The sequence below is a fragment of the Mirounga angustirostris genome, unplaced genomic scaffold, assembly GCF_029215605.1.
Source record: "Mirounga angustirostris isolate CCGP_5_RB_7025 unplaced genomic scaffold, mMirAng1.0.hap1 SCAF_11, whole genome shotgun sequence".
In the NCBI taxonomy this organism is placed as follows: Eukaryota; Metazoa; Chordata; class Mammalia; order Carnivora; family Phocidae; genus Mirounga; species Mirounga angustirostris.
Window position 1 is genome coordinate 6,570,005 of NW_026991719.1, and position 25,902 is coordinate 6,595,906.

The 25,902-nt window shown below is 44.0% G+C and overlaps 1 protein-coding gene across 9 annotated transcripts in view; it reads left to right on the plus strand.

Moving 5' to 3' along the window:
* TBL1X (transducin beta like 1 X-linked) overlaps nucleotides 1–25,902 on the plus strand; it is a 244,372-nt gene that overhangs the window by 137,001 nt on the left and 81,469 nt on the right. For 8 of the 9 annotated variants that reach the window (XM_064573711.1, XM_064573712.1, XM_064573710.1 and 5 more), the window contains one exon: nucleotides 20,326–20,414. The exons of the other annotated variant lie outside the window; for it this stretch is intronic. The gene's annotated coding sequence lies outside the window, so the exon portion shown is untranslated. The remainder of the gene's footprint in view (nucleotides 1–20,325; nucleotides 20,415–25,902) is intronic. 9 annotated transcript variants of the gene reach the window in all.

The following is a 25,902-nucleotide window of genomic DNA, read 5'->3' on the forward strand; positions in this document are numbered from 1 at the left end:
AGGTTGAATGAGGTGAGCTGATTAATAAGCCCCTGATTTTGTTTTAATAGCATGTTCTGACCCAATAAGGAGAATTCAGGCTATGTTTTCTTACAGTGGTGATGCTGTTAAAACGTATGCAAATGGAGCACTTTTATTATTACCAAGGCTTTGGTAGTATTTTGCTTTCTGAGGAGCTTTGTAAATCATCCTCACGTTTGCCCAGTATATTGGTTCTAAGTGCCCCTCCTGACCTGCCGTGCTGAACTTCCATGCGGTGAGAATAGTCTCGTTAAATGCAGGTTTATGCCCCATAGACACTGAGAAGAGATTAATGCAGTTAGACCCAGCCGTTTGAGGCTCCGGTGTGTGATGGATTGCTTCCTCACGTTTATGGCGACCTGGACACCCCTGATGTCCATGTGGCAGCAGATGAGGGGCAACAAGTACTTAAATGTGGGCTTCATCCGTGTGACACTGTTTCAGTAACTGAGCCATTCAGATCCACTAGGAGTGGTGTAACGGGGGAGACAGGAGGTACAGCGCCTGGGTTTTTAATTTAATTTTAATTCAGCCATTCAGGGCGCCTGGGTGGCTCAGTTGGTTAAGCGACTGCCTTTGGCTCAGGTCATGATCCTGGAGTCCCGGGATCGAGTCCCGCATCGGGCTCCCTGCTCGGCAGGGAGTCTGCTTCTCCCTCTGACCCTCCTCCCTCTCATGCTCTCTGTCTCTCATTCTCTCTCTCGCAAATAGATAAATAAAATCTTAAAAAAAAAAAAAGTTCAGCCATTCGTTTTTGGCTAAATTGGCTAGTCTTTTGGTGTCTGGCAGGTACTGCCTTTTGAGACAGGCATTATGATGAACTAGTGTTCATAATGATTCGTCTTCTGCATTTTAAATAGATGCCCTGGAAATCCTGAGCCTGTTTGTGTGTATCTGATCATTCGGTCTTCTTTTCGCCGCCTCCCCTCCATCTGCACTGAGCCTGCTCTGATGGTGGACACCGTTGTCTTGTAGCTGCACGCTTCTGGGCCGCCGGGCTGGCTCGGGCACGGGAGCATGCAACACTTGACCTCGGGGTTCTGAGTTCAAGCCCCACATGGTGGGTAGAGATGACTTAAATCACTAAATAAAAATTTCAAAGTGCCTTCTAGGTAGTTAGAAGTTGAGGTTCGTTGAGATCTCTATGACTCAGATCATCCTTGGGGATTTTTTCTTTTGTGCGTGTGTGGTTTTGTTTTGTTTTCATCTTGATGAAGAAGATGCTCTCTATATAAATATTCTGTGGTAATTACCCTACGTTGATAGCGGTGTTATCTGACCGCTAATTAATACAACTGAGTGGTGTATGCTGTTAAATTTAGGCAGAATACATTTGTTTCGAACAAATATATTGAACCGTTATTTTATAAGGGCAGTAGCTTTAGAAGATAGAAACATTAAAACTCTGTGGATTGCCGGCCTCCCTACAGTGATGCCCAGAACCATGTGGAGAGTCTTTGAATGCTGGAAAAATACAAGCGAGATTGAGTTCCTACCAAAAGAGTGAAGGAAGTGTCTTGCAGACAACATAGCAAGAAAAAAAGGTAAAACTTGTAGAGAACATGAACACTGGCTGCAGAAAAAACAGATAAATTCCATAAGGGGACATAATGGGTTTCTGAGCCTGGGCATTTTTGACATTTGGGGCTGGCTAGTTCTTGGGCTGGTGGGGCCGTCCTCTGTATTGTGGGATCTTGAGCAGCATCCCTGGTCTTCATCCACCAGGTACCAGTAACTCTCCTGCGACAACCAGAACTGTCTCCAGAGATAGCCCAGTGTCCCCTGGGGGGACACAGTCACCCCCCAGTGGGGAACCACTGGGATAGGTAAATGCAGACAGGGATACATACAGGTCTTAGGTCTGGCATTTGGCGGAGAACCAAATGAGAAATGTAAAGAACCCATCCCAGCACATGGAAGTTGGTCCTTTCACGCGCTATGTACAGCATATACCTTGGGAGCCCAAGGAGGCAATGAGCAAACCATTCCTCTTGGGGTCAAGAAGGCTAGACCTCACCAACGTTTGGAGGAAAAGAGTTTTAAGCCACTCTGTGAAGGTGGAGGTGAAGAGAGGTTGAGGGACTCGGTCAAAGATCAGCATTTTGTCTCCTTTTTAAAACTGATCGTATCTCACATGTATATATTTCCCTTTGCAGAGAGCTGCATTTCGGACCAAAGGTTCATGAAAGGAGTTTTTTTAAGCTAACATATTTAACAAGGTGGAAAACTTAACTTATTTCAATTTGAATCTGCCTATTTCGAATTAACATCCTTTTCTAATACTAAGAAACCAGTGTTAGTGAAAATAATCTTTTTTTTTTTTAAAGATTTTATTTGACAGAGAGACAGCGAGAGAGGAAACACAAGCAGGGGGAGTGGGAGAGTGAGAAGTAGGCTTCCTGCAGAGTAGGGAGCCCGATGTGGGGCTCGATCCCAGGACCCTAGGATCATGACCCGAGCTGAAGGCAGACGCTTAACGACTGAGCCACCCAGGTGCCCCGAAAATAATCTTAATATATGTTCTATTTTAGGCACTTAGACGCTTCATTTTGTAAAGGAGCTTCAGAGGATTTGCATGGGGGTTGCTTTCTGGAATAGTATAGCGATTTTACTGCATCAGTTTGCATTTTGAAGCTATAGCCCTGTAACCTTGGGCCTCTTCTGGACTCCAAAACGTGTGAGCAGTCACTGTCAGCTATCTAGAATTTCAGGGTGTAAGCACAAATGACTTCTTGATTTACGCACATTATAAATGCGTATTTATCACCCAGAGAGAACGTAGGGAGTTAGCTCCCTCCCCCAGAATCTGGCCTGAGCACTGTCATGTTAATTGAAAAAGTCAGGAAAAGCTGGGAATCCTAAAAAAGGAGGCATACACATCTTGTGTGTTTTGTTGTTTTACCCTAAAGCACGTGACTACCCAGTCATCCTCCAGTACTCGGAGGGCGGGCTTCCCCTTTGCTCCAAGGAGTCCCAGCCAGAACTTTCCCCCAAGAGAGTCCACCCATAGTGCCTAGCACATTTTGCTGGGTTTCTAGCTTCTAGTTCTTCCACGTGAAAACTGCGCAGAAATCTCTTCTCTGCATCTCCCCAGATTTCCACCGTTCCCCTGGTCTTCTTGGTTGTCTTGCCTGCAATGAATCCCATGACATTTGTGAAGATGACTCATACTTGTCCCGTCTAACGTTCAGCTTCGTTTCCATGAAAAGCTAGTAACAGGCTCTGTGTGCACTCATACTTCATCTGGGTGATGTCTCCATATTCTGTAGTTGACAGGAGCGAGGACAGCTGAGCTCAGGTGAGCAGCCTTGGACAGGTTTGGGGACACAGCGTATCCGAAGAATATCCCGGCTGCTGGGAATAGCAGAGTCCTTTATGAGAACTGGTTACTATTTGTCTTTTAATTGTTAGACCTCACAGTGAAGAGTGAAGTCTAGTCCTTACGTATATGTTGGACTAACTTGGTTGTAAGGTTTATGTGATGATATTAAACTCTTACGTGTAGGTAACACGGGGATGCACCGCCGTCTACTCAGAACTGTATAAATTCAGACGGCTGTGGTATCACACAGCTTCTACTTCTACCCCTACTATATGATTATCATTAACGCTTATTATAAAGCCCTGTAAGACCTGAAAATGGTGCATGAGTCATCAAGAAGGAAAATGCAATATTCAGTGGAGTTTTGGTGTTAAGTACATCTTAGTGTATTCTGAAGTTTTTTTTTTTTGTCATATGTACTTAGCTATGTATGAATTTTCGTTCTTGTATGAAGCACAAAGCTCAGCTTTGTGGATACAGGTGTTGAGTTCAACACCCTTTGAGCTCAGGGTTGTGGATGCAGGGGCCCCTGCTCTGCTGGAGCTAGAGAGGAAGTAGACAGAGAAACAGACACGATACTTTGGTAACGACACATTCCGTGAAGGACAGGAGCAGGATCACGTGACCAAGTGACTTGGGTGGAAGGGGTTCCATGGTTCCTAAGGAGGAGACAGTTGAGTTGAAGTCTGGAGGATGTAGGTGGGGAGAGCCAGCAGAGAGTTCGGGAACAGCACGTGCAAAGGCCGGGCTGTGGGACGGAGCTTCAGGAACTTGAGAGGTGAAAGCAGACGGGGCAGGCGTGATGTGATGGGAGCAAGCGTCTGACAAGGGCACGGGATCGGAGCTGTGTGCAGTTCCTTGCAGGACATAATAATAATAAGGGTGATGAGTTCGGACTTGAAACCCTCCAGTGCCTTGTCACCGCACCAGCAGGTGGCTGGCTGCGGGGTGGGGGAGGGACCGTGGTGGCTCTAGGCGGTTCCCAGGCAGAGGACGGTCTCACTGTCCGTTCGCGGAGCTCCGTGGGGCCAGGAGGGAAAGCCCAGATTTGGGATACCTCAGCAGAGGTTGCCAAAAGATGTCCCGGCTGGAGGAGGCGGGGTCTGGGGTCGTTCGCCGAGACGGGGGGAGGGGTCATTCACTGGGACAGCAGGAGGGAGGAGGGGCACGTTGGTGTGGGAGGGTAGGTGCAGGGCTCCATTTTGGACCGGCCACGTGTGGGATGCTGGTTGGACTTCCAAGTGGACAGGTCATGTGGGATGAGTGTGGAGCTGGGAGGGCCAGGGCCAGAAATGCATTTGGGGGCTCAAGCCAGGGACAGGATGAGTTCTCTGGGGGGAAGTGAGCGGCCTTGCAGGCCTGCCCTGAGGCAGTCAGTGGGAGGGGCCCAGAGCTCAGAAAGATGCCTTTCAGAAACTTAAGGTGCCACAGTCATTTGATAATCCCTTGTATTTTCGTAAACATGGACACAAGCTTGGAGAAGATCAGAGTAGCGTGAACCCGCCATCTGGAAACTTCTTGAGAGAAATTTGTTAATGTCATCATCTTATTAACTCCTTTCTTGTTTCATAGAAAGGGGAACAGCTTCCACTAAGAATTATGCCAAAATTTCCTTTTTTTTCCTGAAGCTTTCATCTGAGGTAGGGAGAAATGATTTGGCTGAGATTAAATAAATCTGAATACTTGTTATTTTTCTTAGGCTTCTAGAGTTTTTGCCAACAACCACAAGGACGGTGCTGAACATCATTTAACGGCATAGTGTGTTAAATATTTTTTGAATGGCTTTTATGTTCTTGACTGAGCAGGAGCTTCCGTCCCATTTCCCAGCCACAAAGATTAATATGAATTTAATTAACGAAAATGTGTCATTCTCCTACCGTGTAGCTAAATTCTCCAAGGACAGAAACTGGCTTAAGAATTTCTGGGTTTGACTAACGTTCAGATATTTCAGAAAGTACCAAGATTCTGAGATGGTTTCTAGAGAATGGCTCTGTTCCACCAGGAAGTATCTCAAAGTGTCACCTATGAATTTGAAGATAACTGAGCCCATTTTGTATTTCATGGTTAAGGGTTTGAAACTGGCTGAATAAAAGAAAGTGGTCATTTATTCTTGAGGCTCACTTCAAAGTAAGATGACTGATGTGCAGTTTAACTCCCATCACCGTTTTGATCTAAGTTTCTTTGTAACCAACAAGTAGAGTCTTTGGAAGAAATGCATTTGCACTGGGGCGCCTGGGTGGCTCAGTCGTTAAGCGTCTGCCTTCGGCTCAGGTCATGATCACAGGATTCTGGGATCGAGTCCCACATCGGGCTCCCTGCTCGGCGGGAGGCCCGCTTCTCCCTCTCCCACTCCCCCTGCTTGTGTTCCCTCTCTCGCTGTGTCTCTCTCTGTCAAATAAATAAATAAAATCTTTAAAAAAAAAAAAATGCATTTGCACTGAAGGTTCATTTTCTTTGAGTTTTTTTTTTTTTTATATTATAGTATAAATATACATAATAGAAATTTCCCATTTCGGGGCATCTGGGTGGCTTAGCCGGTTGAGCTCTTGATTTCAAGATTTCAGCCAGCTCAACTCTTTTTTTCTTTTTTTAAGATTTTATTTATTTATTTATTTGAGAGAGAGAGAGAGAGAGAGAGAAACAGCATTAGAGGGGATAGGGTCAGAGGGAGAAGCAGGCTTCCCGCCGAACAGGGAGCCCGATGTGGGACTCGATCCCAGGACTCCCGGATCATGACCTGAGCCGAAGGCAGTCGCCTAACCAACTGAGCCACCCAGGCGCCCTCAGCCAGCTCAACTCTTGATTTCAGCTCAGGTCATGATCTTGGGATCCTGGGATTGAGCCTGGTGTCGGACACCGACCGTGCCGAGTGTGGAGTCTGCTGGGGATTTCTCGCTCCCTCTCTCTTCGCCCCTCCCCCACCCGTGCTCACTCTCACTCTCAAATAAATAAATCTTTAAAAAAATAAAATAAACATGGTCAAAATGGTAAATTTTAAGTATATAGTATAGTGGCCTTGAGTAGATTGACTGTCCATCCCCAAAACTTTTTCATCTTCCCACATTAGAACACCGTACCTGTTACGGCAATAACTCCCTTTCCTTCTGCCCACCTCCCAGCTCCCGGCAGCCCCCATTACACTTTCTGTCTCTATTTTTAGCTACTCTAGCTACTTCACACGAGTGGGGTCATACACTCTTTGCCCTTTGGTTTCCGGCTTATTTCCCTTAACATAATGTCCTCCGCGTTCACCCACAGTGTAGCGTGTGTCAGAATTTTATTCTTTTCAAAGGCTGACTAGTACTCCTCATGTCTATATGTGTGTGTTTATAATATATACAAGCTTTGCGGATTCATTTGTCCATTGGTGGACATGCGGGTTGTTTTCATCTTTTGGCTGTTGTGGATAATGTTGCTGTTATATGAACACCAGGGTCCAAATATTTCTTCAGCTGCCTCCTTTCAGTTCTTTCGGTTCTATACCTAGAAGTGGAATTGCTGGATCATATGGTAATTCTATATTTAATGTTTTGGGGAACCATCATACTGTTTTCCTGAGGGTTCATTTTGAAGTAATCTTGGTGAGATGTGATGGAAATGGCATCCAACCATGACTCATGTTATCTAACAGAAGAGCTAGTGAACGCCCACAGGCCAGAATTAGCCCAGTGCCTACTTTCGTACCGTCAACAAGCTAAGGATGGCTTTTACATTTTTAAATATCAAAAGAAGAATGTCATGATACATGAACATGCTGTGAAATTCAGATTTTATTGTACATCATTAAAGTTTCATTGGAACGCAGCTACACCCATTGGTTTGCGTGTTGTGCATGACTGTGTCTCCCTACAAAGGTAGAGTGGAGTGATCGTAACAGGGGGAGAAGATATGGGCCCTGAAGCTGAAACTCATTACTCTCGGACCCTTCATGAACAAGTTTGCCAACTCTGGTCTAACAGGTTAGAATTGTAAGAAGTTAGACAAGCATATTTACAGCTGTTGACCGCTGCGCATGTGGAGCACGGGCTTTTCCAAGGGTCTTTGCAAGTACATCACGCTATCCACCTCATTCATCACACTGTTCTAAACCTCATTTCTGTCCCTTTTTCACACGGAAGCCTCCAGTGCTCATTGCTGAAGCCCTACGGAGGTGTAGAGTTTAAAACCCCAACCAAGTTGTTTTTTTTTTTTTGTTTTAAGATTTTATTTTTAAATAATCTCTACACCCACTGTGGGGCTCAACCTCACAACCCCGAGATCAAGAGTGTTGCATTCTCTACCTACTGAGTCAGCCAGGCGCCGTAACCCCAACTGACTTTCAAGGCTTGCCCATTTCAGATACATTTCCTTTTTCATTCCCAGTTCCAAAATTTGTCTGTCTGTCCTGTCTTTTAAGGAATTCTCTCTTTCCGGCAAATAAGAGAGAAATCTCTGACTAATGAAGGAACCAAATTTGAGGAGGATTTCTCAAAATTCACTTTCTTTCTCCACTTTTTTGGACAAGGTCTGTACCCTACTAAAAGGCAGTCTTCTATTTTTAATCTGTGATATTTCAATAAAACCATGTAAATGTCATACTTGGAACTGTAGGGTGTTTTCAACATTTTTTTTTTTTTTTTGCAAAAAGCTTTTCTCTGCAGTGAGGGCCGTGTATGGGTTGTAAAAAGTTCTATTCATACAACCGGAAATCTGAAATAGCATCCGTTTCCACCATTTAACATCTTCCTTCATTTTAACGAAATCTTCAGAGTATCATTTTAGGGTAACACTTTGTTCAGAGTTTAATTTGTGGTTAGACACGTCCCCGCCAGAGCTTCTTAATGGACACAGCCAGGTACTATGGGTACCTATATATTTAGGCGTTGAAGGTATTTGCTCCCATGTGTCGTTCCCCCCCGCCCCCCAGCTGGAAGCCATCAGTTTGTTCTTTGTTTCTGTATCCGTGAAATCATATGGTGTTTGTCTTTCTCTGACTTCACTTAGCATAACGCCCTGTAGGTCCATCCCCATAGGATTTTCTTTTTTTTTTTTTTTAAGATTTTATTTATTTATTTGACAGAGAGAGACACAGCGAGAGAGGGAACACAAGCAGGGGGAGTGGGAGAGGGAGAAGCAGGCTTCCCGCCGAGCGGGGAGCCCGATGTGGGACTCGATCCCAGGACCCTGGGATCATGACCTGAGCCGAAGGCAGACGCTTAACTACTGAGCCACCCAGGCGCCCCCCCCCCCCCATAGGATTTTCTGTACCTCATGAACATGATCTTAGGACCTGACAGAAATGTGAACAGGCTCAAAGGAAATCAGGCTAAGCTTAAACTAGGAAATACACTGAAAATCTACTTTTCCTATGTTTCGTTTTTAAAGGAAATGGAGCATTGGCATTTTCTCTTTTTGAGATTGTGTTTGAAATTCTGTCTGCATGAAGAAAAGTCTTGCCTGCTAGCCTGGTAAGATGTATTGATAAAAGCGAGAAGGTAGGCAGGTGAAATCGTTTGGTGAGCAGAGCTGAGGTAGTATTCACTACGCTGTTCAGGAATGTTAGTATCCACAGTCTGATCCGATTTGTTTTCTCATCTGACTATGCTTACTTCCTTTCTCAAACACACTTGCTCATTTAAAAATTCAGTTGTTCGAGTACCAAGTAGTATGTTTCCATTTAAGGAAACCACAGACAAATGGGATTATGTTCCAGTTGAAAGGAAAACTCGATTCCCTCATACGTTTAGTTGTGTGACTGTTTTAGTCCCTTTATTTATTTTTTTTTTAAAGATTTTATTTATTTATTTGAGACAGAGAGAATGAGAGACAGAGAGCATGAGAGGGAGGAGGGTCAGAGGGAGAAGCAGACTCCCTGCCGAGCAGGGAGCCCGATGCGGGACTCGATCCCGGGACTCCAGGATCATGACCTGAGCCGAAGGCAGTCGCTTAACCAACTGAGCCACCCAGGCGCCCTGTTTTAGTCCCTTTAAAGAAACATGTTGAAACGTATTCCTCTCGAGCAGTGAGTGGCGTAAACGTTTTTAGATTCATCTTGGCTTTTTGTTTTTTATTTATTTAAAACATTTTTAATGGTGGTAAAATACAAATAAGTTTCATCTTGTTTTATTTTTTTAGGCTCACGGTTTTTCCCCCACCTTTAAAAACGTGAGAGAATGATGACTAGAACAAAAGAAACATAGCATTCTAGTGGCCAGGGTTTTACGGCTCTGGCTGTTGTGTGCGGTTATAGTCATAACTTTGTTTGTCACAAGCCCACGTGTCTGGCTTTACGTATATATGAATACGTGCATCTGTGCGGTGTAACTGTAGACCACCGTGCTCTGTGGCACAGAGAGGTTACATTACTCATCAGGAGACACACAGCTTCCAATGGGGGATTCTGGGGCTTAGCCACGCCGGCCTCACTCCAGGGCCGTGATGCTTCTTCGAGACTCTGCCAGATTGCCTTGTAAAGGATCATGACCCTTTCCCAGCACTGAGTGTAATTTCTGGGAAACAAGACCACACTGCAATCCAGGGAGGAGGAAGCCAACAAAGACTGGGTATAAGTACAGCGTGACGGACAAGGGAAGCACAATTGAGGTCAGAGTTTGACCATCAGGGGAAACGCAGACACTAGAAGGACAATTGGGCTTTCTAGCTTTTATTTTTAAGAGTCCCTTAAAAGTGCACCCTGGAGACAGACATTGTGGGGGCGCGGGGGGTGGGGAGGGCGATGGCGTTTAGGGCCAGGTGGCCTGGGGTTGCCTCCAGGTTTACACCTTCCTGGCAGCGCACGTGCAGAGTCTCTGAGCTGCTTGGGGGGTGGGTGCTGGTGTGGGGGACAGTAGCACACTGAACTCGGCGTTCCTGCAGCCTCGAAGCTTCGCACAAATGCCTGTGTTTCTCTTTGCACCACACACGGACATTTTGGCCTGTGGATTTCTGATTGGGCAAGATAAGATGCCTCTGCTTAGGGTGACGTCAGCATCCCAGCTCAGACTCGGAAGCCAGTGGGACCGTCAGAAGCCCTTGGAGACCTGGGGATTCTGATGACCCGTCCGCTGAGCTCTTTGACTCACAGAAGGTTTAAAAGTTTTCTGGGTTTTGTTTTGTTTTAAAAGATTTTATCTATCTATTTATTTATTTATCTGTTTGACAGAGAGAGAGACAATGAGAGAGGGAATACAAGCAGGGGGAGTGGGAGAGGGAGAAGCAGGACCCTGGGATCATGACCTGAGCTGAAGGCAGAAGCTTAACGACTGAGCCACCAGGTGCCCCGAGTTTAAAAGTTTTTAAATCATGTGTTCTTTTCTCTGTCACAAGATTCAGTCGCCCTGGCATTTTTTGGTATTTTATTTATTTTTATTTTTTTAAAGGTTTTATTTTTAAGCAATCTCTACACCCAACGTGGGGCTCAAACCCTTAACCCCCCCGAGATCAAGAGTTGCATGCTTTACTGACAGAATAAATTGTAGGGAAACACAAGTCATCGTCGTCGTCGTCGTTGTCTTCTTCTTTCTTCTGGTTTTTGTTGTTGTTGTAGTTTTTAAGTAATCTCTGTGCCCAATGTGGGTCACAGACTCATGACCCCAAGATCAAGAGTTCCACGCTCTACCAAATGAGCCAGCCAGCCAGGCGCCCCAGAAAACATGAGTCTTGCTGACCGATGTCATGCTAGGCCCTCCTCTGGGCACAAGGTATGTTCTCTTTCCGTGTCCTGTGCCCTCATCTACAGAGGACGGCAGTGCCTGCCTGCCTCCCACGTTTTACGTCCCAGTGCGTTTTAATGAGATGGTAGAGTTCTTGGTCATGCTTCAAGCAAACTGCCTCAACTGTTTGTTTCCCCAAAGACTGAATACTACACACTGCCATTTGCAACCGTCACACAAGGGACAAAGCTGGTGTCACTGCGATTCAGCCCCATTACATCCAAGAAGAAGAAGACGTAACTGTTTGGTCCTCGGGCCCAAGAGAGCCAAACTGTGTGTCCTTTCGAGTCTTCCAGGGCTGACTGAGTGGCATCACCCCTCCAGTAGGTTCAAAGGAGCCACGTCAGAGCGTTAAGAAAGGTCTGAAAGTAGATGGAGGAGTTGCAGTTCTTACGGAGGTAGTGACGTTCATCTTACAAATGGGAAAACGCATGCGGGAGCTACAGACGCATGAAATCGGGCCTGATGTGAATGCACACTTCTGAGGTACGTCGTACATGTTTCACTTGGATCTTACAATCCTTTACTCTAATAATTACTGCCGCTCGTGACCTCGCAAGTATCCGGGACCAGTGATGGAGTAAGGGCAGCGCTACATCTTAAAGACCGATCGAGCAGCAGAGGGGGTGTGTAGAAATGGCATGGCGCTTACTGCTAAGGATCGGAATTCCGTGGATCAAAAAGGAAACTTGTTTTCCACAGTTTGACTTCCTCAACTGACTGGCACACTCTGCTGCTTTCTTGGTGAGAGCAATGATCTCTCGCCTGTGAATGAATGATCTCCATAAATAAGATATTGGGTGTTGGTCGAAGACTCCAGTCAGTCTGGATTTTGCATAACGAGAGAGAGAGTGAGCAAAATGCAGAGCCCACGATGGCTCACTCTCGTTCCAGCTCCCAGGGTCTAGATACCTGACAGTGTCAGACTTTCCCTAGCTGGGAAAGCCTGATGTGAGTCGGTCGGAAAAAATAACGTATCACAGAAAATACAAAAATGAATTGAACGCAGTAGCTTGTTGGTACAGTGTAAATGGCTAAATCCATTTCAGATCAACTCAGAGTATAAAAGATGAGCCAAATGAATCGCACGTAATGCGTTGCATATATGAAATCAGTTATTCAGAGTGTTTGGAAGACTTCCCTTCAATAAATTCTGTTACCAGCTGCAAATTCCTATTTATTTCCATTGTGCAGAATAAATTCTTACCTCCCTTCCATCCAAATTACTGTAAATTATTTCATATGATATGAAATGACACGAGCCCTCAGATCAAAGCCAGAACTTTGGGGTTAAAATCCTACCACGTATAAGCTGTGAAACTAGTCTAGATTCACTTAAACTCTAGAACTCGGTCTTTTTACCTACAAAATGGGAATAATGAAGAGGGCGGCTGTGTTACATAATGGACGTGAAGGGCCTTTATAGAAGATCCACTTCCTCCTCACGTGGGGGCGCGGCGGGGCTTGAGGGCATAGTTAGCCTTGCTGCTCAAGAATTTTCATGATGGAAACAGCTGATGTGTGCCTCTCATTACTGAATTAAGAGATTATACTTTGTAGACTGTATTTGTGTTAAAAATCAGAAGCTTACGGTAGAGGCTGTCCCTCCACACCGAGAGCCAGCAACCTGAGTGACTTGGAAGACTTCTGACGTTTTACCTTCGTATCAGGATTGCCCAGTCTCGGCTCTGTTGACATTTGTGACCGGTTAATCCTTCTCGCAGGGGAGACGTCTTCTGTGCTGTAGGGTGTTGAGCACTTAGTTACCTTGGCCTCTACCCATTAGATGCACCTCCCCCTCCCCCCCCCACAAGTCTCTCCAGGCGTTTTTGCCCTGGGGGCAGATGACCTTCAGGGGTCAAAACTGCCTGCATATGTTTGTATAAATGAAGAATTTTTTGATGATTCTACTTTTAATTTATTAGCTATACCTCTTTGTTTTAATGTTTAGTGGTTTTTTTTAAGATTTTGTTTATTTGAGAGAGCGAGCACACCCATGACTGGGGGTGGGGAGGCACAGAGGGAGAGGAAGAAGCAGGTTCCCCACTGAGCAGGGAGCCTGACCCAGGGCTCCATCCCAGGATCCTGGGATCGTGACCTGAGCTGAAATCAAGAGTCGGATGCTCAACTGACTGAGCCACCCAGGCGCCCCAATTTTTAGTGTTTTTCTAATGCTGGCAATAACGGTCTTTAACTTGTCACAGTCTGCGTTGTTTTCTCTTACCACATTATGTGTTAAGGACCTAACAGTGTAGGTCTGTTCTTCCATTCCTACTTCTTGGTACTACTGTTGTGATACATTTTACTTTCATATGTTTAAGAAACCACAATACTGTTACTAATTTGGCATTAAGCAGTCAATTATATGTAAAAGAAATTTTAAAATGAGAAGAAAATGTTTTTATATTTACCCCCCTGTTCACCCTTTCTGCTGCTCCTCATTCCTTTGCAGAAATCCAGAGGTCCATCTGAGCTCATTATTCTTCCCCTTAAGGAACTTCGATTAATTTTTCTTGTAGGACAGGCGTATTGGCATTGAATTCTTTCTGCATTTGTCTTAAAGAGTCTTTATTTTGTCTTCATTTTTGAAAGCTATTCTGAGAGTAGAATTTTATTTTATTTTTAATTTTATTTATTCCTTTGAGGCATAGAGAGAGAGCATGAGCAGTGGGAGGGGCAGAGGGAGAGGGAGAAGCAGACTCCCCGCTAAGCCAGGAGCCTGATGCGGGGCTCGATCCCAGGACCCCGGGACCACGACCTGAGCTGAAGGCAGACGCTTAACCATCTGAGCCACCCAGGCGCCCCTGAGAATAGAATTTTAAGTTGACATATTCTTTGAGCTCTCTCAAATTTCATCCCATTGTCTTCTGGCTTAATCGTTTTTGACAAGAAGTTTGTGAGTTTTGTTACCTTTCCCTCTGGGTGTAATTTGTGCTTTTTCTCTGGCTGCTTTTATGAGTTTCTTTTTACTGCTGATTTTCAGGAAATTGATTGTGTCTTATTAGGGTTTTCTCTGGTGTTTATCCTGCTTGGGGTTTGTTCAGCTTTATGGATCTGTTTTACCTTTTTTAACCTAGAATTTCCCAAACTTACTCAATCTCGGAAGCTTTGCTCTAAGTAATACATGTTACCGTATCTAAGGACTGGCGTTTTATGAACAAAGAGTAAAATGAACCCTGCCCCATGTTTGGGCACCATGAAAATCAGTGTTCATTAGTTTTGCATGGTTTGTAACTCCCTGCTGTCTGCTTGGACCATAGAGAATGGTGTGGTACAGGGAGCTGTTGGACATGGGCCTGGTCGTGTGCAGAGTATACACACAAGATGACTTGTGAAGGGGGTGTCAGCCGTAACTGCGTGTGACTGCCAGCCTAGTGGGCACACTCCACTAGTAGCCATTTTTCCAAACTTTCTCACGTTGGCACAGTAATGACCCGTTGCCTAGTTCGTGTGCCCTAAAGGAGACTCGATGGCACACGCCTACAGCTAACAATACTGCAGGGTTAATTCCAAAAATATTCGGACTAAATGTTTTCCATAGACATCGGGCAACATATACTGTCATTTGACCGTGCAGGCTTTTTTTTATTCATCTGAGAGAGAGAGAAAGAAGAAGAATGAGTGGGGAGAGCGGCAGAGGGAGAAGGAGAAGCAGATTCCCCGCTGAGCAGGGAGCCCGATGCAGGGCTCGGTCCCAGGACCCTGGGATCATGACCTGAGCTGAAGGCAGACGCTTAACTGACTGAACCACCCAGGTGCCCTCACCATACAGACTGATTTTAAAAGAAAAATGTTTTAAGATGTTCCTTGTTTTTTAATTTCTGTGTTTATGACATATAAGCTTATTTATTTATTTATTTATTTATTTTTTAGATTTTATTTATTTGACAGAGAGAGAGAACACAAGTAGGCAGAGTGGTAGGCAGAGGGAGAGGGAGAAGTAGGCTCTCCGCTGAGCAGGGAGCCGGACATGGGGCTTGATCCCAGGACCCCAGGATCATGACCTGAGCCCGAAGGCAGCCACTTAACCGACTGAGCCACCCAGGTGCCCCAACATATAAGCTTATTTAAAGAACATCAAAGGTTAGGCCCTTGGAATTTGCGTACCAAATTAGGATCTTTTATCACTAACAATATAAAAACATTTTTCCTTGGGTCATAAGCGGAACTTTAAAAGGGAAGGGGTCCCTTCGGTGTTGTCTCTTTGGTCTTACATATAAACAGACAAAGGCACACATTTACTACAGTGGCAGGAATTAATCCACCTAAATTAAGGGTATTCCAAAAGTGAGTTTTTTTTTCTTTAAAAAGAGATAAGATATGAGGAAATAATTCATGCATTGTGAGTTTTCACTTTGCAGTACCCATTTTCCTAGTTCAGTGAGTAGAAAGAGAAATGAGGATGATGGCCTGATTAATTCCCTGTGGATAAAGGCTTATCTAGAACTGCCCTATTTCTTGATACTATTATAATATTAAAAGTAACATTTTTTTTATAAGTCATTACCATCTTGGCACACTGTTTTCATTTTAGTCAAGTACTGTCATCTTTATATTTCAAGCTTCCAAATTCTAAAAAGTGTGTGTATTATTTTCTCTTGGAGAACCACAGTCTTCCAACAGCAAAACCTCAATTAATTGGAATGTCTAGTGACTGATGTGTCCAGAGTCCATCAGAAAATTGTCTTTTAAATTTCAACATATTGTTGGAAAGCCTTTCGGAGAGGACTTTGGGAGTGTTGGGCAAACCACGGCATATTGACCGTGAGGAGTCCTCACCGACGGGATGCCTGCATACATGGAGGAGCCTGCTAGAAGTAAAGCTCGGTGAAGAAGGCGCTTCACAGAATTCCTGCTGCCTACGGCTCAGAGCCTTAGTGAGCGAATCCTGAGAGCAGAATGATGATGTATTGTGTGTGATCACCTGGTGTGATGAGGCTGGTGGTGGGGCCTGGGATACAGCAGTGAAAACGCAACATGAGGTCTGGTAGGCAGGCTTTTTCCATTATTTAATAAAGGATGACATGAGTTTAAAGCACGTGGAACAGAGCTGGGCAAACAATAGGTGCAGTTTCGTGTTAACCACTATTGTTTTTTTATACTATTATTGCTTTTTAATGACTTTACAAAACCCATTGTTTCCAGTTTTCTTGGATGGTGGAACCATTTTTCAGGTGATGCAGACCAAACGCACTCCAACCACCTGGAAAACCTTGTTCTGAGGAACACGCTTTGGCAAACTTCGGGCTGCTTGGTTTCCCAGTTCATTTGGCTCTCGGTTTTCCTGACAGCAGCTGTGCATATGATTGTCCCCAGCCTGTGGATAGTGATGCAGAGGCACTTGCTGAAGGGACCCTACCCCCACACATCTTTCCCACCTGCCCTTCCCCATGTATTGGATTGCTGGTGTGACTCGGCTGGGTGGTTCTGTCTGGAGCCTCTCTGAAATTGCAGCGAAGAGGTCAGCGGGGGCTGCAGTCATCCGACGGTTTGACTGGGGCTGAATGATCTGCTTCCACGCTGGCTTCCTCCCCTGGCTGGCAGGTGGTGTTGGCTGGCCGTAGTAGACCTCAGTCCTGCGCCATGCTGGCTTCTCCATAGGCAATTAAAAAAAAAAAAAAAAAAAAAAGACTTTATGGTGCAAATTGGATTCTAGTCTATCAAGAAATAGAATTAATAGAATATTTCTATGTTAAGCATTTAATTTATGATTAGTCAAAACACGTGTCTGTCCCTTTGACTTAGTGATCCATGTAGGCGATTTGTTTTGAAAATTTGGGCAATGACGAAGGAAGCATTATGGCAATCTGTGGAAGCACCCCCTAGATGCTTCCTTCTGAATCTAAGACCTGTGTGAAAGTGTTACTTCACCTTCCGGTATTTCATAGTAAAAATCAGAAGTCATGAAGAGAAGAATTTAGTCTAAAATCTGTTCTGTTAAAATAAAGTTTCTCAACCTTAGCATTATGGACATTTTGGGGCAGATCAGTCTTTCTTGCGGGGAGGCTGTCCTGTGAGGTGTAGGATGTCCAGCGGCCTTCCTGGTCTCTCTTCACTAGTTGCCATTGGACCCCCTCTTCCAGGTGTGACAGCCAAAAATGTCTCCAGACTGTGCCTACTATATCCTGGGGTGGAAGGCACCGTCGGCCCTGGTTGAAACCACTGTGTTAAAATGTGGACACACTCTGATAATTCCATGCTTTTATTAGGTGTCACATGCATGGATCAATATTAAAATTCAGTATTACATTTGAGAAGGTACCTGGACAACCATTGTCAAGCTCAAGTGTCTCTGATAAATCTAAGTGGAATTGTGAGCAACCCCAAACTCAGAGCTTTGGTGCTAAACCTGGGGGGAGGTGAGGAGGTGGGCAAGGGCAAAACAAAACCAGTCCGGTTTCTCTGGTTGCCTGATAGACTTTGAGGCACTCCTGAGTGGGAAAGTAATTTGCTTTGCTCCAAGTAGAGAGAGAGCATTCTTCTTCTTCTTGGTGCTTGCTGTGCAGAGCTCTGGCTGTCTGCCGTTTGCCAGGTGGTGCCTTAGGCTGGCGGGTTCCCTGGCTCCCTCCTGTACGTCCGTTCCCCGTGCAGACCTCACTGCCTGTCCCGTTTGCATCTGTCAGTCCTGGAGAGGATGAGGCTTCCACAAAGGAGGATCAAGGCAAGCTGATGCAGGGCAGTTCCCCTCCAACAGCGTACGCCCCAAGGGCTGGAAAACCGGGGCTCAAACACGTATTTGTACATGATTGTTCATAGCAGCAGTAATCACAATGGGCAGAAGGTGAACGCAAGCGACGATGCCCAGCATCTGATGGAGGGATGAACAAAGTGTAGTTCATCCCCACAGTAGAATAGTATTCAGCCACAAAAAGGAATGAGGTGCTCATACACACTTCATCGTGGCTGAACCTTGGAAGCATTTTGCTTAGTGAAAGGAGCCAGACACGCTTCCACTGGTGTGACATGTTCAGAATAGGCAAATCCAGAGAGACAGGAAGTAGACTGGTAGTTGCCAGGGAATGAGCAGCGACTGCTTAATTGGTTGTACATGGTTTCCTTTTGGAGTGATGGAAATGTTTTGGGACTTCACAGTGGATGTTTGCACAACATGGCGAGTGTTCTGAGGGCTCTGTACCTCCACGTGGAAGGACTGCTGGGATAGGTCTACACCGTGCCTTGCCTAGAGCTGAGGAGCAACCAGGAAATTGTGAAGTCCTTTTTATATTCATTATTACCTTTGAGAATAAAGAATATACTGCATTTGTTAAAATCGTTGCCATTTCACACCAATACTTTGCAGTACATGAACCTTTTTGCCAGTACTGCTCATCGGTGTACTGGGTACTGGGAAGAGGGGGTCCAATGGCAACTAGTGAAGAGAGACCAGGAAGGCCGCTGGGTACTGATCATGGGAAAATCAGTTACGATTAGGTAATTGGAAGATTGGATTTATCGTTTTTAATTTATTGTTTCCATCAATAAACTAATTTTGACATGTTGCATAAGCAGAAGAACGTTGCTGCCCAGTCATATTTACCCATTTTTGTGTGTTTATAACACACAGATGATGTTAATTACAGTTACTGAGTTTAACAACATATATAAAAGATAATCTTCAATTCCAAGACTCTCATTTGTGAGTTACCATCTGTTTTGGACCAAAGAGTAAGAATTTGATTCTAAAGATTTTTCTGAACAGCTTGTAATAAGAGCTGTTTATGTATTAATTACTTATTGAATTATTATGGGTTTTAGTGTTTTAATTTCCAAGCAATTTGGGGCTTATTGCGGCGACATCTGCTCATATTTTCGTACTTTATGGTATTTAACGATTTCATCATAAGGCTATTTTTTTTCCCCCTCTGGTAATTTACAACTCAATCCTGAAAATAGTAATGTGCTTTCTGCTTCAGGTACTGTAAGGACTGTTGTCTCTTTTATCTGTACTACAGAAATTTTTTCATTATGGAATGTATTTTTATTTTATGAGCAAAATCAATATTCCTTTATGCCCGCTTCACTCTGGTGAATAATTACTGTTCAAAGAGTTGTAGGGAAATTTTGTTTAAATCTCATTTTTCTTCAATGGTAGCTTTTTAAAAAGTGCCCTGGTTTTTACTTTTATCTTACATATCCTTATGGTGTTTTTTTAAAAATGTACTGTAACGAAACTTAAGGGCCTATGAACCTACCTACCTGTAAAATCTTTTTAACCTCCTTTCTTTGAGCAGTGTAGCTATAAACAATGACTCATTGGGAATAATTTACTTGAATTTCCTTAAAACATTTCATGAGGTTCTGCATTTACTCATAAGAAACACCTTTGCTCATAAGCTTCACTAGTGAATTTGAATTATATTAACCCTGGCACCTTTTTATCACTTATGATTGAACAAGAATTTAGAGAAAATGGCAGGCAGTTAATTTCCTTAGATTTTGAGCTGATAGACAATAGTAGATAATTTAAATGTAGGAGGCTGGATTCATTCATAACCAAGGAAATTTTATGAGGAAGAAGGTAAATACTGTTAAGTCAATGCGGGTTGGTTGCATTGTGTTTATACTGACCAAAAAGTAGAAACAGGTTTTCGATATGAAGGTTAGCTTAGGACCTTACAAACCTGGCTTCTTCAGAAGTGCAAATGGCAGAACCCTCGTGAAATTGAAATGTTGACAGTAACGGATAAATTGAGCCATAGTGAGTCAATGCCTTTCTTTTGCTTTATTTTAGGGAAGCCAAAAGGGGAAAAAAAAAGATTCTAATGTTGTTTCTTTGTGTTATGAGGGTGTGTATACACATGGACATGCACGCAAGGCTGTTATAAGCATTAGCCCAAGTGAGGTCTGTAAAGTTTCTTTAAAGCATGTTTTCTTCTCTTAGAGGCGTGTACAGTTGCGTTTCTTGGTTGCATAGGACACAGCCCTGAAGACAAAAGCATTTCAGATAGGCACTGATTATCATTAAAGGATAGCAGTAGCAATAACTGAACTAAAATTAATTTTATTTACTTTGAGACTCTTTCCTTTCGGGCTTTCTACACGTATGATAATACGGGCTGGCCGCTCTCCTTTCTCGTCTTTCACTTTGCAGGTAAAACTGCATAGTCTGTGTTCAGGTGTAAGACAGAGATTGTGACATAATAAAATGTGTTAAGTTTGAGTTGAGATGAAAAAGGGAAACAATGCCACCGATTTGAAAAAGAAAAAAACCACGAAATGGGAGAGGCCACAGGTGAATACTTCCCAAAGATTTTTTAAGTTTTTTCTTCCTATCTCCTCATTTCTCAACAGGCAGCTCCTGGCAGACAATTTGAAGTTTATATGATCGGATGCTGGGGAGCTCACTGGTTCAAAGGTCTACACATGAAGTCACCATAAAGGTAAGCAACCCACTTGCTGTTCCATCTTTGTCCTTGAGCTGATATCCCTTGGAGAAGTAGAAGTGCATTTTGCCCAAACCGAACATCTTCTGTTTTAAAATGACTTTTTTCAAGTTGCAGGTCTTTCTCCTTGCTGAAATTGAAGGTAATAGATAGAGCACTGGGAAATCATTATGGGCTATATATAGTTAACTCTAAATGATGAATTCACGTTTTATTGCTTTCCATGAATTTGGGTACTGAACCAGCTATTACAAACTTTTCTGGGTCTTACTAGGAGAAGATGACCCCTTCTAAAACCAAATCTTCTTGTCAACATTGTGAATTAAAATTAAGCCAAAAAAGTAATTATGATTAGGCACATGAGTATAGATTTTATCTCCTGTAACTTAATTCTGTACTTTATTAGTTTATTTATTTATTTTTTTTTTTTTAAGATTTTTTTAAATTTATTTGACAGAGAGAGACATAGCGAGAGAGGGAACACAAGCAGGGGGAGTGGGAGAGGGAGAAGCAGGCTTCCTGCTGAGCAGGGAGCCCGATGCGGGGCTCGATCCCAGGACCCTGGGATCATGACCTGAGCCGAAGGCAGACGCTCAATGACTGAGCCACCCAGGCGCCCCTAGTTTATTTTTTTTAAGTGTTTTTTTTTTTTTTTTAAAGTAATCTCTACACCCAACATGGGGCTCGAACTTAAAACCCTGAGATCAAGAGTTGCATGCTCTACTGACTGAGCCAGCCAGGTGTTCCTGTGCTTTATTAGTTTCTTAATGCAGTTTGTGTGTATCTGCAAACTGATTTGCAAGTTAACCTTGAAACTTAATTAGAACAACATGTAGATTATTACTTACAGATCTAGGATATGATAAAGTTTCCAGAAGAGCACATCAAACAGGTGCCAAGAGTTGAAGCCCATATACCAAACTAAAACTGACAGCCAGCTCTCTAACAGTTGCTATGTTTTGGTAGATGGGATTTTAGGGTTTGATTTTATTATTTACTTTTTCTATTTGCTGTATTATTTACTTTTTGTATTTGTATTTTTTTTTATCAATTTGGTTGCCTTTTTCTTTTTTTTAGTTTGCTAATTTTAATTCAGTTAATTAGCATATAAAGTATTATTGGTTTCAGAGGTATAGGTCTGTGATTCATCAGTCTTATATATATAACACCCAGTGCTCATTACATCACATGCCGTCCTTAATGTCCATCACCCAGTTACCCCATCCCTCTACCCTCCTCTCCTCCATCAACCCTCAGTTTGTTTCCCATTTTTGTCCTTTTTTTTTTTTTAAGAAAAAAACCCCCACAGAACTTCCATAATTTTAAGAATTTTTCTTATTATTCAATTGGAACTAAAGTGATAGTCCTAAATTTAACTTCAGTAAGAATCTTATTGAGGTATTTTTGTTTAAAACCAGGTATGTAAAGGGGCATCTGATGGCTCAGTCAGTTAAGCGTCGGACTCTTGCTTTTGGCTCAGGTCATGATCTCTGGGTTGTGAGATGGAGCCCTGCAACAGACTCGGTGCTGGGTGTGGCTCCTAACTGAAGATTCTCTCTCTGCCCCCCCGCCCCCCGCCCCAAGAAAAACACCCAAGTATGTAAAAACAACAAAGTAAATGTATAAGAATCTTGATATTTTACTTAAGTATTTGAAAAATGTAGTTTGCTTATAAAGACAAAAACTTGTAAAATGTTAATTGAGTTTGTGACTGGTTTTAACTTAACACAATATTTTCTTTTTTTCTTTTTAAAGATTTTATTTATTTATTTGAGAGAGAGAGAACGAGAGAGAGCAGGAGAGGGAGGAGGGTCAGAGAGAGGAGAAGCAGACTCCCCGCCGAGCAGGGAGCCTGATGCAGGACTCGATCCCGGGACTCCAGGATCATGACCTGAGCCAAAGGCAGTCGCTTGACCGACTGAGCCACCCAGGCGCCCCTAAGCCTAACATAATATTTTCAAGATTTCATCCATCTTGCACTGTGAATCTTTTTTATGGCTGAATATTCCGTTGTATGGTTATGCCACATTTTGTTGATCTCTTCATCAGTTGATGGACATTTGAATTGTATTTACCTTTCAGTTACTGTGAATCATCATTATTGATATTACTGCTGTTCTGAACATTGGTGTGCGAGTTTTTGTGCAGACCCACGTCTCCATTTCTCTTGGGCGTATGTCAGGGAGTAGAATTGATAGGCTGTATGGTGACTGTGTTTAACACTTTGATGAACTGCCACAACTTTCCATCAGTCAGTATTTTTTGAAATGTAGCTGAATCATCTTCTGAATGTCAGGGAAGATGGGAGAGGTCTGTCGGTCCTCGGAGTTTTGATTGGGACTTAACTCAGTACTTAGGGTTAAGTGACTTTGGGTGTTTGGGGGCGTTTTTGGTAACCATGGTAGACCGTGGCGGTGGTGTTCTCTGCTCTCACTGTTCAAGTGGTTGGTTTGTACCTAAGGAGCATCCACATTTTGGGGCATCACCTGCAGGTTAGCAAACAGGCAGCTTTCAAGCCGGGAATCGACAAGGCAGGTAGATACGCAGGTCTAGTGTAGACACAGGAAACTCTTCGGTAGAGCGGAGAAAACCAGAGCGAGGGTGGCATTTTCTGTCAAGGGCCAGAGAGTAAATAGTTGAGGCTTTGTGGGCCAGCCGGGCTCTGTTAACAGCCACTCCATTGTGCTGTTGTGGTGTAAAAACAGTCGTCGATTGTACATCAATGAATGGATGTGGGGGAGTGCCAATAAAACTTTATTTATGGACACTGGAATTTGAATGTCAGATCAATTTCATGAGTCACAAAATTGGATTCTTTTGATTCTTTTCAACCATTTAAAAATGTAAAAACTAGTCACAGCTCACAGGTCCGACAAGGGGAAGCAACAGGTGGGATTCGGCCTCAGGCCACAGTCTGCGGACTCTTAGCTAGAGGAACACACCTGTTTTGTTTCTGCCTCTCCTAACTTCTGGTTTTTTGAATTGGGAGGACATCGGGAGGTGCAGCTGTGCGAGGCCCATGATGTGATGAAGGCAGAATCCATATTGTGGTCCCTTAGCAAAGGCCTTGTGGATGTTCAGGGAGCTACGACTTTTAGGAATTTGAGGGCTGTCTGGCCGTGTCATGAGGAGTGGTCCTGGACCTATGTACCTGTCCTAACTAAGGGTTCTCGGTCGGAGGCAAGTCCTCACCCCTTCCCAGGGGACATTCGGCCCTGTCTGGAGACCGTTTTCAGGGGGAGGGGTGCTACTGGCATGTGGTGGGCAGAGGCTAGGGATGTTGCTCAGCACGCTGCCACGCACAGGACGCCCCACCAACCGGGATTTAGGTGGTCCCAAATGTCAGTAGGACCAAGATTGGCAAAGCCTACTCACTATCAGTATTTTATATTTTAAATCTTACCCGTCTTGTGGCTATGAAGATGTGAGCTGCTGAGCATTTGATGATAAAACTTGAGTTCCTGCATTTGCTGACACAAATAGGGTCATTGGACTCCCATCTAATACTTAGGTTCATAATATTTAAGCATTTTTTTAAGATTTTATTTATTTGAGAGAGAGTGAGTGAACGAGAACGAGCATGAGCAGGGCAGAGGGAGAGGAAGAAGCCGATTCCCTGCTGAGCAGGGAGCCCTATGTGGGGCTCGATCCCAGAACCCTGGGATCACAACCCACACGTAAGGCAACTGCTTGACTGAAAGTGCTGCCCAGGTGCCCCTTTAAACTTTTTTTTTTTTTAGTGTTTCTGTTATTCATTTAAATTGAAGCATCAAAAAGTGCTGTTCTGTGAAGACTTAGGAGACCCACTGCACTCGGTGGGTGAGGCCCTGCTTTTTTATCTTCTAGAGAAAGCCACCGGGTTTACTTTTCCAAACTCCAGAGGCCATGTTCTGTGAGCAAATGACCTCACTCACGACTCTCTGACACAGAAAGGGAACTGTTGAGGCCAAAATAAATCCTGCATATGTGGTGAGAATCACAGTGTCTCAGAGGCTTCATCACCAGCCCACGCGTCTCCTAAAATTCGTGTGAGGACCTCATGTACGTTGTAGAGAAGCTGCTTCCGGTTTTTCAGTCTTAAAAGTAATTCAGTCTGGACACTGATACACAGATTCTTTACAAGTATTGGCTTAAACCAACATCATGGGAAAAGCAGAGCTCTTACGTGGGGGCTGTCACTGGCGGTGTCTCCACGACTGTGTGCTGGGAAGTCTGGGGTGTGTGAGTTCGCATTGCAGTGTGGGAGAGGACGGGACGAGGAAAGGACGGTCGTGCTGCCTGTCGTGTGTCCGTGGTCTGCCCCTTGTGACGCGGGCTGTCTGAGCAACGGTTTGCTGTTACTAGGTGGAACACTTTGAGGAAGGCTTCCTTCGGGGTCTTCCCCCGGACAGGCAGAGATGGGTCAGTAAATAGGGTGGTAAGCTTGCAGAGTTGGAGAGAGGACTCTGTGGCCACTTGGGAGGCACACAGATGGTTTCGGGGGTAACCCCAGGGACCGGACGCCTTTCCTGTCACGTCAGCATCTGCCATTGATGTGCACACGGGTTTTGGATGAAGGCCCCAGCCAGCCATGAATTAACCCAGAAGGGTGGCCAAGCGCAGAAAGGACCCTTTCTGAATGCCGCACCCCGGGGAGGTTGTTTTGTTCAGTGAAGAGCGGCATTATTTTCCTAACACAGGAACCCCTCCTCTGCGCTCCCAACCCTGTAGCCTCATTTCCTACTTAGAAGTGCAGAGCTGTTCTCATGCAGATTATTTCTGCAGACTCTGCCAGGTTTTAATTACATTTTAATGAATGTGCAAACAGTTCACGTTCATAGGAGAAGATTTGGAAAATACGAAAAGCACACACAGAGAACTCTAGCGAAATTCCACCCCCAGAAGTAGATGTGAGACTTTTTTGGAGAGTTATCTTCCGTGGGGGGGGGGGGGGGGGGGGGGGGACACGTGCCTGCAAAACAAAATTTGGCATCATGCACGTTCCATCTTGAAACCTACTTTTTTGCTACGTGACACTGTATCATGGACATTTTCCCCAGTCATGAAATATTCTTTTAAGGACTTTATCTTATTTTACTGGTTTATTCCCATATTTTAAATGGTAGTATTGTTGCCAGGACTCTAGTAATAAAATGATAGTTGTTTGATTATGTTTATAATTTTGGGCCATTTGACTGCAAGTAAATAACTGTAAGCTTAGTGAAAAATCTTACCTTTGGGGGGGGTATCTTATCTTTTCTTACTGTAAAATAAAAGACATCTACTCATTGGTAAATGATGCGAAGCCCAACTAAGTTAAGCAACTACCATGAAACCCCTGTTCATGTTTTCATGTATTTTTCCCCTAGTATTTTCCATGTGTAAATTTTCCTGTAATTGGGGTCAAACTGTAAATGCCATAATTTTTGGAATCATATTGTCATTGAACAGCAAAGTGTTTGAGTAGCTACATGTTGTCTTAATGACAATTATGTAGGAGGAGATA